The sequence below is a fragment of the Trachemys scripta genome, chromosome 1, assembly GCF_013100865.1.
Source record: "Trachemys scripta elegans isolate TJP31775 chromosome 1, CAS_Tse_1.0, whole genome shotgun sequence".
In the NCBI taxonomy this organism is placed as follows: domain Eukaryota; kingdom Metazoa; phylum Chordata; order Testudines; family Emydidae; genus Trachemys; species Trachemys scripta.
Genome location: NC_048298.1, coordinates 328,253,768 through 328,268,283, shown reverse-complemented (window position 1 = coordinate 328,268,283; position 14,516 = coordinate 328,253,768).

Here is a 14,516-nt window from a genome sequence, read left to right as displayed (position 1 = left end):
GGGGCGGGTATATATATATTTAGTGCATGAGCTAGATCAGAGTTAGCACAGGTAAGTCTCATCAAGTTGGAATTTACACTTTCAGCTGGTAGTGTACAAGTACCCTAAGAGATGCAGCACAGAACTCACAACTTGGGGGAAGATGGGGCTAATGCAGCTTTAAGTAATCTTTGTGCTCTCCTGATCCTGGGCTGTTTGGAGGTCCAGACCAACCCACAACATAACTAAGGCATCCCTGAGAGGATGTTTAATGGCAGGCTCCCTGGGCTGCTCTATGGGCAGCAATACTGCCCAGAATCTCCAGAGCCCTGGATGCATGTGGTCCCCTGCATGCCTGCAATGCCAGGGCTTATTAGGGGTTCCTTGGTCAGCAGTCTATAGCGATCTGTCTCACTTGCATCACCAGAGATTCTTCCTCAGCCAGATCTGGGGGGTTTTAGAGCCCCTTTATAACAGGTAATGGAACCAAGAGGGATGAGGATCTCACCCCAGATAGAAGAATTTTGCCTTTAAAAGGTATTTATCCCTGTTCTAAAAGTATTTACTATAGGACTCACTTATTTTTTTCCTGTTGAAAAGAAAAGAAGGGAAAAAAAACAGAGCCTGAGAAACAGCCAAGGTCCTATTCAAAGATCAATCCACATGAACAGAATGAGCAGCAGAGGAACAACTTTTAATTCACATCTCGTTTTTCAGTTCCTGCTACAACACTTTGCACTCTGTGACTAGGCAGTCCGTTGGAGGAAAGCTGTCCCATACACACCCTACCCTCGGCATAAGGTGAAAGAGGTGGTGTGTTGTAGGCATGGGCAGGAGGAGGCCAGGGGAGGAAGAGTGCTATAGCAATGCTTATTTTTGCTTGATCTTCCACTGGCTTAAGGTGTCAGGTGAAGGAAGGCTAGCCTAATGGTCAGAACAGGTGTCATGCTTAGTGGTTAGAGCAGGCATTGGGAACCGAGGACTAGGGGCAGAGACAGAGTTGGTAGTCCGAAGCTGGAGTCAGGGGTCTAACCAGTGGGAAAGAAATGGATAACAGAGCCAAGGATCAAGCTGGAGGTCGGGAGCTGGAACAAGCAGGGTAGCAGGCAATGAGGGTTTCTAGACAAAAGCAAGGCTGGGTGCAAGGCAGAAGCAATAGGAACAAGGTATCACAGGAGAAGTCACAGTGGTGGGCATGAGCGCTGAGCAGCCAGTGAGCTGCTGCTGACTTAAGAGCCAGCCTGCTGACCCCTCCAGCCAATCAGATGATGTGGCCCATCAGGCAAGCCAGCTGTACTGATGAGGCTGCATGAACACTCATTCTGCTGCAGGCCTTGATTCCTGACATAACCTCCCAAGCTTCCTTATCCTTATCCTGAGAACCAGCTCTCTGTGGTCTCCCCTCTCCATGCTGTGCGAGGATGGAGTGGTGAATCAAGGCCCTATGGAGCTATAGAAGTAATAATAGCTCTATGTGGCCTAATACTTCCTTTTCCTTCTTTCTCTACCAAAAGAAGCAAAACACAACCCAGATTTTTCCTTTGCCACCCAGGCCTCCAATTTTATTCTCATACCTCACTTCATTGACAGCTTCGTAGGAAGAAGTGCCGTGTGTGAGTGGCATGTTTATTTATGTACTTCATCTGGGAATACTATGTGACAAGTGGCAAGGATGTATTTTTTTCCCCACCGAACCAGTCTCTGTTTAGTGTGTCAATTCTTTATTATGAGGTGGCTCAGCATGCGGTATTTACTGCTTTTTTATTCTATTTGAACATCTCCTAATCTTACAGTGCATTAACTATAATTTGTGAATTAATTCTCTCGCTTCACTTTGAATCCCTTTTATACTTCTTTACAAAATTATTCATGTGTCTCAACCAACAATGGCTCTAGGCCTTTTTCAGAATCTCTAAGCTTGGGAAGTTGCGAGTAGCATCAGTTTAAATCACCGTATTGATTAAAAGAAATGTGCGGCTGTTTTTAACTTAGGCTATTACATGCTATTGGACAGACCAAGTGATCAAAACCATAACTAGCAATGTGGGTCACATTGCAGGTTTTTGTTTTGTCTTTGCTTCTTAAGATGTGATACAGCTGAATTTTTGAACTGGGGAAAATGATTGAGAATGTGTGACAACCTAGACACGTATGTCTACACAGATCAAAGTTCAATAGTTCTTTGTTTCCTTTGTGCCAAATCTTGACACTGCTAATGTCAGTGGCCCAAAGTTCACAGCCACTCTACATTAAAAGGAAAGAGGTAGAGCCCCTTTGACATAACTAACCGGCATGCAGCATGGAGTAGGCTCTGTCTCCGATAAAAAGTGGGCTATGTGGCCTACAGAGATGTTTGTCTCCAAAAGAGAACTGCCAACCAAAGAGAAAGGACAGGCACAACAAAGTCAAAGATCACCCACCCACACATACACCCCGTGCCAGCAATGGGACAGGTTAGGGGGCAACAGCCCCCCATCCAATAGACTGCCACATTGTGTTTTCTTGCTGCACCTGCCTGTGCGTTTACTGGTTAGAGCAGTTGTAGGCGTACAGTGACTTCTGAGATCTTGAATGGGTGATAGACCTGAATCCACACGAGGCTGTTTGATGGGACGGGGAGCTCATCTGGATGGCTTCCCTGCCCTCCCTTGTCAGAAATTCACCTGCCTCCGAGGGAGTATCAAACAGTTAATGCAAAGCATCCCCTTTTCTACTGATTTAAACAGCCGGTATAACATTCCTAGTAAGGTTCTGCATCTCTGAACAGCGTAGGCTCCCCTGGAAGGAATGTTTGCTCATGTGGCTCACTCCCAAAATTGTGCTATACATCCATCATCATAGAGTCAATCTGACATGCAATACATTGCCTTACACTGGGCTGTTTTTTGGTAGCCAGGCCTCAATCACGCAGACCTATGGTGTGGAGTTAGTGATGGGCCTAACACATGTTAAAGTTACCGACCCCAGGAGAGGAATTTTTCCCTCACCAAGACTATTGCCTTTTGCAAGATCACAGAATCAGAGAAATCAGAACCTGAAAAGGCCTATTTGTTTGAGCTAGTCAATCATCCCCTAGGGGCCCCTGCAGGATTGTTAACACACTTCAGTGTTATTGAGTGCTTTGTCCCGTCCAGTTTTAAATAACTCGTGTGATCGGGTTTCCAACACTTCCCCTTGGGAGACTGGTCCATGGCCCATAACATTGTTTCTTCAATTTGTGTGGGATGAAGAATAAAAGCAAGGGCTGTGTAATGGAAGGGAATGGCTTTGACTCTCATGCTCAGCAATGTCTATGAGCTCCTTTATGAAAAGCTATGTGGAACAGAAATGTTACTTAGCTACCTCTAAGAAGATACTTTAAGATGTTCCGCAAATAATTTGGCATTAACTCTCCCAAGCAGCCTTATGTCATTTATTGCCATTTACATTATTTATGCCAAGAATTTGTCATTCTTGGGTCCGCTCCAGCTGCTTTGAACAGCTTCGGTAGCGTTCAGGGTGAATCAGTGGGTGTGTGGAGCCCCCTCCAGGGCACTGTCAGAAAGTTGCGTTTAAGAGAAAAGTGGTGTAGCTGGAGCATCCTTAACCTTGCAATCCCCAGCTGCCGGAACGGCTCCAGGAGCCCACAGGCAGCTAGGTGTGAAGTTACAGCAGCTTTCAGGCTGCTCTACCCTACACAAACCTTAATGGGGGGGGGGGAGAGGAGAGGAGGGGAGGGGAGGGATGGAAAGGTGTCATAAAGCTACCTTTGTGCCCCTCTCTATGGTCCTGCATCAAGCACAGCAGGACTGGAAAATCAAGACATAAGTTTAAATATATTGGGCTTTTGCTTTTGTAACTCAGTACAAGCATTACATAAGTACAGTCAACGAGTTACAATTACATAAATTTCAGTGAAAAAACCCCAGGACTAATCACTAGAGCAAGGCAGATATTGCAAATATTCTTTCAAACTTCTAAACAAATTCACTTCAGCATTATTTGCACATCTATTTTTACTGTTACTTATTATAGACTTTGCAAGTAACAACATCTACCCTTAGGGTTGCCCAACATTTTCCTTTATAAGACCCCTGCTTAGTTGCTTAAAGGTTTGCCAAACCTAAACTGTTCAGGCTGAAATTTTCCATGCTGAGTGTCTGCTTCAGGCTGAATGTTTTGGGGAGGTTTCCGCTAAAATAATTCAGCTGTTTTCAAGAACGAGGTTTGGGGAAAATATGTTGTTTAACCTATGGTAAAAAAGTCTTACAACAGTTTCACTGAGAAGCCCTGTTGTCCCCATACTTTAGAGCAAGTACTTGAAATTTTGCAGGGTGGGGGTTTTACCCTGGTGCAATGGATGTGCAGGGCTGCCCAGGGGATTCAGGGGGCCTGGGGCAATTTTGGGGACCCCTTCCATAAAAAAAAGTTGCAATACTGTAGAATACTATATTCTCGTGGGGGCCCCTGTAGGGCCCTGGGCCAGGGGCAAATTGCCCCACTGCCCCCCATCTGAGCGGCCCTGTATCCCTGTGAAAATTCATCTAAATTTGGCTAAATTATAAGCCTCTGGGGAAGAAATAACAGAGTTCACACACACTCAGTAAAGGGTTGTTAGAGTTTGGCAGAACATTCTCAGAAGATTCTGTCTGCACCGGGCATTCTCCGTCCCCACACAGCTCCTAGTATTGTACTGACCAGATGCACACTTTCCCTATTTTTTGTCTCCCTGGGGAAAAACACACGGGCTGATGTGTCCCATTGTTTATGGAAGATATTATGGACAGCACTAGCTACATCTTCCAGTGTTTCTCTTTTTATAGCTAGAGAGTAGGAGTAGTCTGTTGACTAGGGGCCCCAGACTAGGGTGAGTTCAATTCCCTGATCTGCTACAGACATCCTGTGTCATATTAGTCAAAACTTTTAGTCACTGTGCCTCAGTTTCCAATCTGTAAAATGGAGATAACAGTACTTTCGCTGCCTCCGAAGGCTGTTGAATGGTAATTGGGTCCATATAAGCACTTAAGATATTCTCGAATAGAATTGTGTGTTCCTAAGTCAGGCACCAATGCTGGTCGTCAGAATTGTTTGCAACTAGTGCAAAGTTATTATCAGAACAGCTCCTTAGAATCATAAAAACAAACAGAATTGACTCTACCACGCACTGTAGCTCACCGACAGTTGCTTCCTGGGTGGGAAATATGTGCTAGAGCTAAATATTAACTAGTGGTATAAAACCATTGCTACTCTCTCACACTGGAAAGCAGAAGGAGACATGAAAGGAATAAGTGGGAGGCCGTATCATTAGAGATTTCTATTAGAAAAAGGCCAAGTACATATTTCTTGTTCAAAGTGGTTGTAGTTAGTGTTGCACTTGCTATTAATAGAGTTTATTTAGAAATAAATGCTTAGATCCAAAATCTATTCTGAATCGCGGATGACGTGTTGGGCCAGGGGAAGTAAAACAGCGTGTGTGACGGTAACAGAGCTGAGAGTTTTGTTAGTAATAATCTGCGTGGCATGTTAGAGCCAACAGCACTTGTGCACTAACATTTAAATGCTCCAATCCAAAGCATACTGAAGTTACTGGGAGTTTTTCCCATTCGTTTACTGGCCTGCTTTGGATCAGACTAGCACCACACTCTCCTGCGCTCTGACTGACACAAAGGGTTGCAATAATTGTAGCCATTAAGAAATTCAGTCTATTGGTCTGTGCAAATCTGGAAAATCAGGAACTCCCTGACAGAGCCTCCCACTGCGGCCTTGGGAGAGTTTCATTCTGCCTCAGTTTTCCGCCTTTGGAAACGTGGAGTAATAATATTTACCTCCTTACCACATAGGGCTGTTCTGAGAACCAGCTAAATATGGTGATGCATTTATTTAAATGAAAAACAGCATGCTGTTTGTTTTTAAAAATTAGGGCCAAATTCTTCATTGGTTTAGATCAACATTGCTCCACTGACTACAATGCTATTCGCTACTAATGAGTTTATTGGAGAGGTGCTGATTTACACCAGCTGTGGGCCTAGCCCCTTAATATAAATATAGTTCCCAGTGACCACAGACAGCATTGGACTCCAAAATGCCAGGCACTGTTCAAAAACATACCCAGATGCAGTCCCTGCCCTAGGGAGCTTACAAACTAAAGCCACGGTGTTGCTATCAGATTGCACCCACAAGAAGCCTTTGATTTCAGGGGAACTCTGTATGGGGACCTGCAGATCCAGCTGTGCGATTCTGAGAATGTGCCCCTCTAAACCTTGAGACACAAGTCAGTTTTGAATTAAATTAAAATGTTCATGGTCTGCCAATGGCCACATTATCTATATTACTCTTCCTTCACCTTGGGGATACTGAAAGCTGTCTTAGCCCTTGATCCTGCGATCAGATCCCTGTGAGGGGACCTGCACCCATATAGAGGCCCATTAAAGTCCATAAGTTCCTCATGGGCTCAGTGGCCCACTTGTTTGAATCGAATGTTAGAATCAGGACCTTAGACTGTAGTATCCTTGGGGCATGGTCCATGTCCTCCTAATGTCTACACTACAGTCCTAATGGAGAGCTCTAGAAAATACTGTGATACAAATAATAATTAATGAGTCTTTTCAAATGCCAGACCATTATCTCCTCCTCAACACAGTCACCCTGTGCAATCTTCCCCTTCAGGGGAAGCCTGAGAAAATAAATCGGCCTTGCAGTGGTGCCCTGGAAAGCCAACATTTATCAGCTCTATCAGGCCAATAGGGGTGTAGTAAGCTCCAAAATGGAAGGACCTTAATGGAAAGTACTGGAGTGAGGTTAAAAATTTTTTTTCCCTTTTGTGGGACATTTCAACATATCCAAATTACTTTCAATTCTGAATTGTAACAAATTTAAAATTTCTGCAAGACAAAACATTTCAGAAGCTTTTACATGGGAAATGTCAACTCTGAGAATGTTGACATTTTTGATTGAACAGAGAGTCATAATGCAAACTGAGGTCTATATAACCTTCCAGGCATTCTACAGAGTTCTGACCAAGGAGTTCATAGAATATCAGGGTTGGAAGGGAGCTCATCTAGTCCAACCCCCTGTTCAGAGCAGAGCAGAACCAATCCTCAGGCAGATTTTTGCCCTAGATCCCTAAATGGCTCCCTCAAGGATTGAACTCACAACCTCTGGTTTAGCAGGCCAATGCTCAAACCACTGAGCTATCCCTCCCCCAATTTTTTTTTTTTTAATTTTTTACCAATCATGATCTGCTTTAATCACTGCAGTGTGTAAACATTGGTTAATATCCATTAATGCTTCAATCCCTCTGTAAACAGCAGAGCGCTACAGGTTACAAGCCTAGGCGATTATGCTGGCGTCTATGAGCAGGTTAGAGGTGGCAGGCACAGCACCAGCCTGCAGCCAATGCTGAACTTCGTTCAGTGTTCTTTGTGCAAAGACCTATCTGCTAATTTGGCATTTGTGGAGGCCGGGAGGTATCTATCACCATGGGAACAGCCCCTGGCCTCCACCTTCCATGGCAGCCAGCCCTCGGAGTTGGGATGAAGAGTGGACATGAGTTATTTTACACCCATACAAGGCTCTCTTGAAAATTGTTTCAGACAAGACTAACTCAAGCCACACTATGGTCAGAGCTTATGAAGAAACTGAAGAGTAGATTCCCTACCATGGATCTAGAGATGTAGCTACATTCACTCAAGCTTGCTCCAGTACGTAAAAGGAGCTTGGAGTTATGCTCTTGGCAAATATGGATACAGATTAGGGTTGAATGGAAACTGGAATTCCTGTCTGCGGGAAATTCTGAAATTAAAAAAAAAATGCATTTTGACATGGAACAAAGAATGAGCTCTGGATATTTCCCATAGAAAGGGACACTTGGAAGTGTCATTTAGAAAAAGCTGAAATATTTCATTTAACCCTTGTGGAAACATTTCTGAGGCTCTCAAGTTGCCTAGAGCCCTGGCAGCCAAACAGGTGGGGAAATGGGCACCTTGGGGAGCCTGGAAGACGAGACTCTGAGACAGACTGCTGTGGAGATTGGCCTGGATCCAGGGAGTCAGGAAGCCCCTGTCTTCCAAGGAATGGGGAAACCTGAAAGCCTTAGGGCAGTGGTCCCAAAACTGTGGGGCGTATCCCCCTGGGAGGGGGATCGAGGAATGTTTGTGGGGGAGCATGGCGGGGCCCAGGCCAGCCTCCACAGGGTGGTGAGAAAGGAGTGCCAAGCAGCCCCTCTCTGCCCCCAGCCTCAGCTCTATTCCACCCCCAGCTCAACTCCAGCCACAGCTCCACTCCACGCTCCACCCCCAGCCCAGCTCTGCCCCCAGCCCCAGCTCCAGCCCCAGCTCCACTCCACTCCATTCTCCACCACCAGCCCAGCTCTGCCTCCACTCTGCCCCCTACTCTGCCCCCAGCTGTAGCCACAGCTCCTCTCCTCCCCCTCTCCACCCCCAGGCCAGCTCTGCTGCTAGCCCCAGCTCCTCTCCCATCCCCAGTTCTGACCCCAGCTCTGCCGTCAGCCCAAACTCCCCTGCTGCGCTAACTGTACAGTAATGGGGGTGTGTGTGCGGACAGATTCCATTACTGGTAAGGGGGTATGCGACAGGAAACGTTAGGGCACCACTGTTTAAGGACTTCTAGAGCTTTCAGGTTTCCAGCTCCCCAACAGTCCACCAGGTAGGCTGCTCTGGAGCCCAAATTGGCAAGGAGCTGGGAGCTTGGAAGTCTGGGCTCCTGGGGAGCCCACTAAGATGTCTTCTGAGGAGCCAGGTGAGTTTGCTGGCAGGAAAACAGGAAGGTATTCATCAGAATTTTGTTGAAATCACCATATTCCCACAGAACAGTTAGTTTTCAATGAATGACTATTTTCTGCCAGAAAAATGTTCCATCAGAAAATTTCCAACCAACTCTAATACAAATTTTTATTACATATTTTAACAAATAAATGTTTACTCATGTTGAGTTATCAGGCTGCTTCATTTTTCCACCTGAAAATTCTTTTAATATTCACTAATTGTGTCCTACTACTACTTACTAAATAGGGAACTGAAACACATCATTTTTCTAAAGTTAGAGAGTGTCTTGATCTAGGGGTTTGCTTCAATCTCTCATATAGCTAGAAGACATCCAGTAAGTGTGGATCCATGTCAAAACTCTCCAAAAGTTCAGGGATGTCCAGATCCTGGGTTTCAGTTAAAGTCCATTTTTACTACTCATGTTTCTCCTCTTGCAACTTCAGCTCAGAGTTCAAACAGAAGATGAATGATCCAGTGGTTATGGTTGTAGACTCATAGCCAAGGATTAGGAAACCAAAATTCAATTACAGGCTGTGCCACAGACTTCCTATGTGATCTTGGGAAAGTCACTTAGTCCCTCTGTGCTTCAGGTTTGGACAAAGCGCTCTTTAATATTTTTAATGAAATAAATACTACTGGGAATTGTGTGATCATGGGTGATTTTAATTTCCCAGATATAGATTGGAGGACAAGTGCTACTAATAATGGTAGGGCCCAAATATGCCTGGATGTGATACCTGACAGATTTCTTCACCAAACAGTCATGAAACCAACAAGAGGTGATAAAATTTTAGACTTAAGTAAATAAGAAGTAGCAGTGATCTCAAAGAAGAACTGGTTGGAGAGGACAACTATGGTTTGAGTGATCAGTTGAAACTTAATTCAGTTGAAACTAAATGGCAGGATAAACAAAAACAGCCAGGGTGGTCTCTTGCCATGCTTACTATCTTTCCCACATAGTGGGATAGTTTGTTCTTTTGCCCTTAATAATGTCTCTGAAAAACTGCCAACTCTCTTGAACTGTTTTTTTTCCCTTAGGCTTGCTTCCAATGGGATCTTACTTACCAACTTCTTGAGTTTGCTAAAGTCTGTCTTCTTGAAATCCATTGTCTTTATTTTGCTGTTTTCCCTCCTACCATTTCTTGGAATCATAAACTCTATCATTTTATGATCACTTTCATCCAAGCTGCCTTCCACTTTCAAGTTCTCAACCAGTTCCTCCCTGCTTTTCAAAATCAAATCCAGAACAGCCTCTCCCCTAGTTGCTTTCCACACCTTCTGAAATAAAAAAAAAAGTCTCCAATTCATTCCAGAACTTTTTGGATAATCTGTGACATGCAGTATTATTTTCCCAGCAGATATCTGGGTAGTTGAAGTTCCCCATCTCCACCAAGTCCTATGCTTTGGATGATTATGTTTGTTCCATAAAAGCCTCATGCACCTCTTCTTCTGGGTTAGGTGGTCTATAGTACACCCCAGCCATGACATCACTCTTGTTTTTTACCCCTTTTATCCTTAGTCAGAGAAATCTAAGTGGATTTCAGTAAAGTATTTGATACAGTTCCACATGGGAAATTATTAGTTAAATTGGAGAAGATGGGGATTAATATGAGAATTGAAAGGTGGGTAAGGAACTGGTTAAAGGGGAGACTCTAATGGGTCATGATGAAAGGTGGACTGTTAGACTGGAGAGTGGTGGAGTTCTCCAGGCTCAGTCTTGAGATTGATTTTATTTAATATTTTTGTTAATGACCTTGGCATAAAAAGTGGTGGCGTGCTAATAAAATTTGCGGATGACACAAAATTAGGAGGTATTGCCAATACAGAGGAAGACCAGAATATCATACAAAAAGATTTGGATGAACTTGAAAATTGGAGTAAAAGAAATGGGACGAAATTTAACAGTGCAAGGCCATGCACATAGGGAAAAACAACAAGGTATTTCCTGTAGAGATAGGAAAGTATTATTGTGATTATACAAGGCATTGGTGGGATCTCATCTGGAATACTGGGTGCAATTCTGATCTTCCATCTTTCAAGAATTCAAACTGGAACAGGTGCAGAGAAGGGCTACTAGAATGACTAGACAAGTGGGGACTTAAGGAGTTTGGGTATGTTTAGCCGAACAAAATGAAGGCTGAGGGGAGATATGATTGCTTTCAGTCATCAGGAAGGGAGAGAATTGTTTAAGTTAAGGGGAAATGTTAGCACAAGAATAAATGGATATAAACTATCCATTAACAAGTTTATGCTGGAACATAAGAACATAAGGACCGTCATACTGGGCCAGACCAAAGGTCCATCTAGCCAGTGTCCTGTCTTCTGACAGTGGCCAATGCCAGGCATAGGCGCCAACTTTTCCCCCGGCGCTGGAGGGTGCTCGCCCCCAGCCCCGCCCTGGCCCTGTCCTGACTCCACCCATGACCCACCCCTGCCCTGCCCCCCATTCCAACCCCTTCCCCAAAGTCTCCACCCCAACTCCACCCCCTCCCTGCCCTTATTGGACTCCTTCCCCAAATCCCCGCCCCGGACCCATCTGTTCCCCAAGCATGCCGTGTTCCCTTTCTTCCCCCTCCCTTCCAGCGCTTGCCATCGCAAAACAGCTGTTTATTGGCGGCATGCGCTGGGAGCGAGGGGGAGAAGCGGGGATGTGGCATGCTCAGGGGAGGAGGCGGAGGCGGAGTGGAGTGGACGTAAGCTGGGGCGGGGGGTGGGGTGGAGAGCTGCCAGTGGTTGCAGAGCACCCACCAATTTTTCCCCATGGGTATTCCAGCCCTGCAGCACCCACAGAGTCGATGCCTATGATGCCAGGTGCCCCAGAGGGAATGAACCGAACAGGTAATCATCAAGTGATCCATCCCCTGTCGCCCATTCCCAGCTTCTGGCAAACAGAAATTAGACAAAGATTTCTAACCATCAGAAGGATGAAGTTCTGGAAAAGCCTTTCAAGGGGAGTAGTGGGAGAAAAAAGCATAACTTGTTTTAAGACTGAGCTCAATAAGTTTGTGGAGGGGATGGTGAGACAAGACTGCCTACAATGGCATATGGCCCATCAACAATTGTTATTAGCAAATATCTCCAGTGGCCAGAGATGGGACACTAGATGCTTTGAGTTACTATAGAGAATTTTTTCTTGGTGTCTGGCTGGTGGGTCTTGCCCACATGCTCAATGATTAACTGATCACCATATTTGGGGTGAGAAGGAATTTTCTCCCAGGTCAGACTGGCAGAGACACCCCCCCTTTTTTTTACCTTCCTCTTCAGTGTGGGTCATGGGTAACATGCTGGCTTTAACTACAGTAAATGGTGACTTATCTGTAACTTGAAGACTTTAAATCAAGATTTGAGGACTTCAGTAACTCAGCCAGAGGTTATAGATATACTACAGAAGAGGGTGAGCGAGGTTCTGTGGCCTGCATTGTGCAGGAGACCAGACTAGATCAGTGATTTTCAACTTGTGGTTCATGGACCCCCAGACTATGTATAAGGGCTCCGTGAAAGATGACTATGAAAATAAAGTTTCTGATCCTAGAAACGGCATTCTGTTTTTCTTAATCAATCAAAAGTATGTGAATATCCCCGCCTACAGGTCAAAACCCAGAAATTTTGTTAGTACCACAGAAGCCCGCAGTTTAACGCCCTTTCTCACGCTGCGTCAAATGCCGTGTTGAACAGGTGCAACATTTATAGTTGAATTCTGCTCAGTTTTTAGTCTAAGACTTCTATGGTAGGGGGTCTGTGGACCACAGATTGAATTTCCACAGGGGTCTGCCCCTCTATTCACATTTTTTAGGCGTCTGCAAATGAAAAAAGGTTAAAACCGCTGGATTAGATAATCATAATGGTCCCCTCTGGCCCTAAATCTATGTGTCCATGAGTTCCCTATCTGTATAATGGGGACAATAGCACTTCGCTACTTTACAGGGTTGTTGTAGGGATCAATACATTAAACACTGTAAGGCACTCAGAAACTATAATAACAGGGGCCACATCAGAACCTGAGATAAAGACATTCGATTTCCATGCCTATGAGCCTCAATAATGTGCCCCTCCCCCCATTTCATTGCTGAATTCCAGTGTGCCAAATGCCCATAAGAAGAACACTGTGAACAAATCCTTTTCTTAATTGGGGGCATGGAAAGGCTGGAAAGCAAAATCAACATTTAGCATCTGTGAGCACCAACACAACCATATCTGTCACACTTGAAATCATAGAATCGTAGAGCCCTACGGTTAGAAGAGACCACAAAGGTCATTTCGTCTGACCCCGTGCCAAGATGCAGGATTTGTTGTCGCTAAACCATCCAAGACGGATAGCTTTCCAGCCTCCTTTTGAAAACTTCCAGTGAAGGAGCTTCCATGACTTTCCTACACAGTTTGTTCCATTGTCCTATTGTTCTCTTACAGTTAGGAAGTTTTTTCTGAGATTCAATCTAACACTGCTATGCTGTAGTTTGAACTCATTGCAAATGCACAACATCTAGTACAATCTTTGTTTTCTTTCTGGGTGGTCTTTGTGGGGGTGACTGGTTTGTTGCTTCAGTGCAGGGGAAGCCAGGAAGGGGTTTTTTTCTATATCCTAGGGCATGTCTATACTTACCTCCGGAACAATCCATCCAGCGGGAATCGATTTATCACGTCTAGTGAAGACACGATAAATCGATCGCCGAGTGCTCTCCCGTCGACTCCGGTATTTCACCAGAGTGAGAAGCGCAGGTGGAGTCAACGGGGGAGCATCAGCAGTCGACCTACCGCAGTGAAGACACCGCGGTAAGTAGATCTAAGTACGTCGACTTCAGCTACGTTATTCACATAGCTGAAGTTGTGTAACTTAGATTGATTCTCCCACCCCCACCCAGTGTATACCAGGCCCTAGTTGGTATAATTCAACTCCAATGGAACTATTCTTGTTTACACCAGCTGAAGGTGTGGCCTGCAGTTTCTAATCTCTTGATTATCTCTTACAATCAAGTCTGATTTAGAGAGGTACAATGGAGGATCTCAGATCAGGAATCTTTCCTTTGACATTTAAAAAAAAAAACCTGCCAGGGAGTGGCAAGAAATAAATCCAGAAACCTGTACTGAGTGTTGCTTTCCTGTAGACTTCCATAGGAATAGGGGACTGCTATCTCACTAGGCAGTCATTACATTAATGCATCCTGGAAATATCTTTTTTCTGTCATATTTATAGTAATTATGTCAATGGGCGAATTTACATCATTTGAGTTAATTGCCACTGGTTTGTGAAAACACACTGTTTGACGTATTCACAAGGTGCAATTTCTGTATGCGGAATGTAATCATATGGAATAAAAAACTCAAGGGGAAGCTACATTTGCTGAATACACCCTGCTTGAAGTTCAGTGTTGTTTAGTAATTTTTCCAAATTTGAAAATGTCCTCCATTCAATCTGGCATTTGCCAGATTTAAAACAAAAATGTTTTTGAGTTATACATGTGTTAAAAATGTAAAAAGCATATTTGCTAAATGCACAGACATGCAAAAGTAACAATTTGTTAATTTGGTTAAAAAATATTTCAACTGTTGCCAAGACCATGTGTGAGAACTTTTGCTCTGCAGTGAAAGTTTATAGCATATTTCGTTCCTCCAAAAATAAGTTTTTGTATTGGAAAACATATAGGTCTACTGGTACCTCATAGTTGTATTTTAAGGATCATTTAATGAATGTTTGTAAAGCATGTTGAGTTCTTAATATGCTTTAATGCTTGAAAGTTGCTAGAAACGTGGAAGGTAATATTATTTTGTGGTGTCATT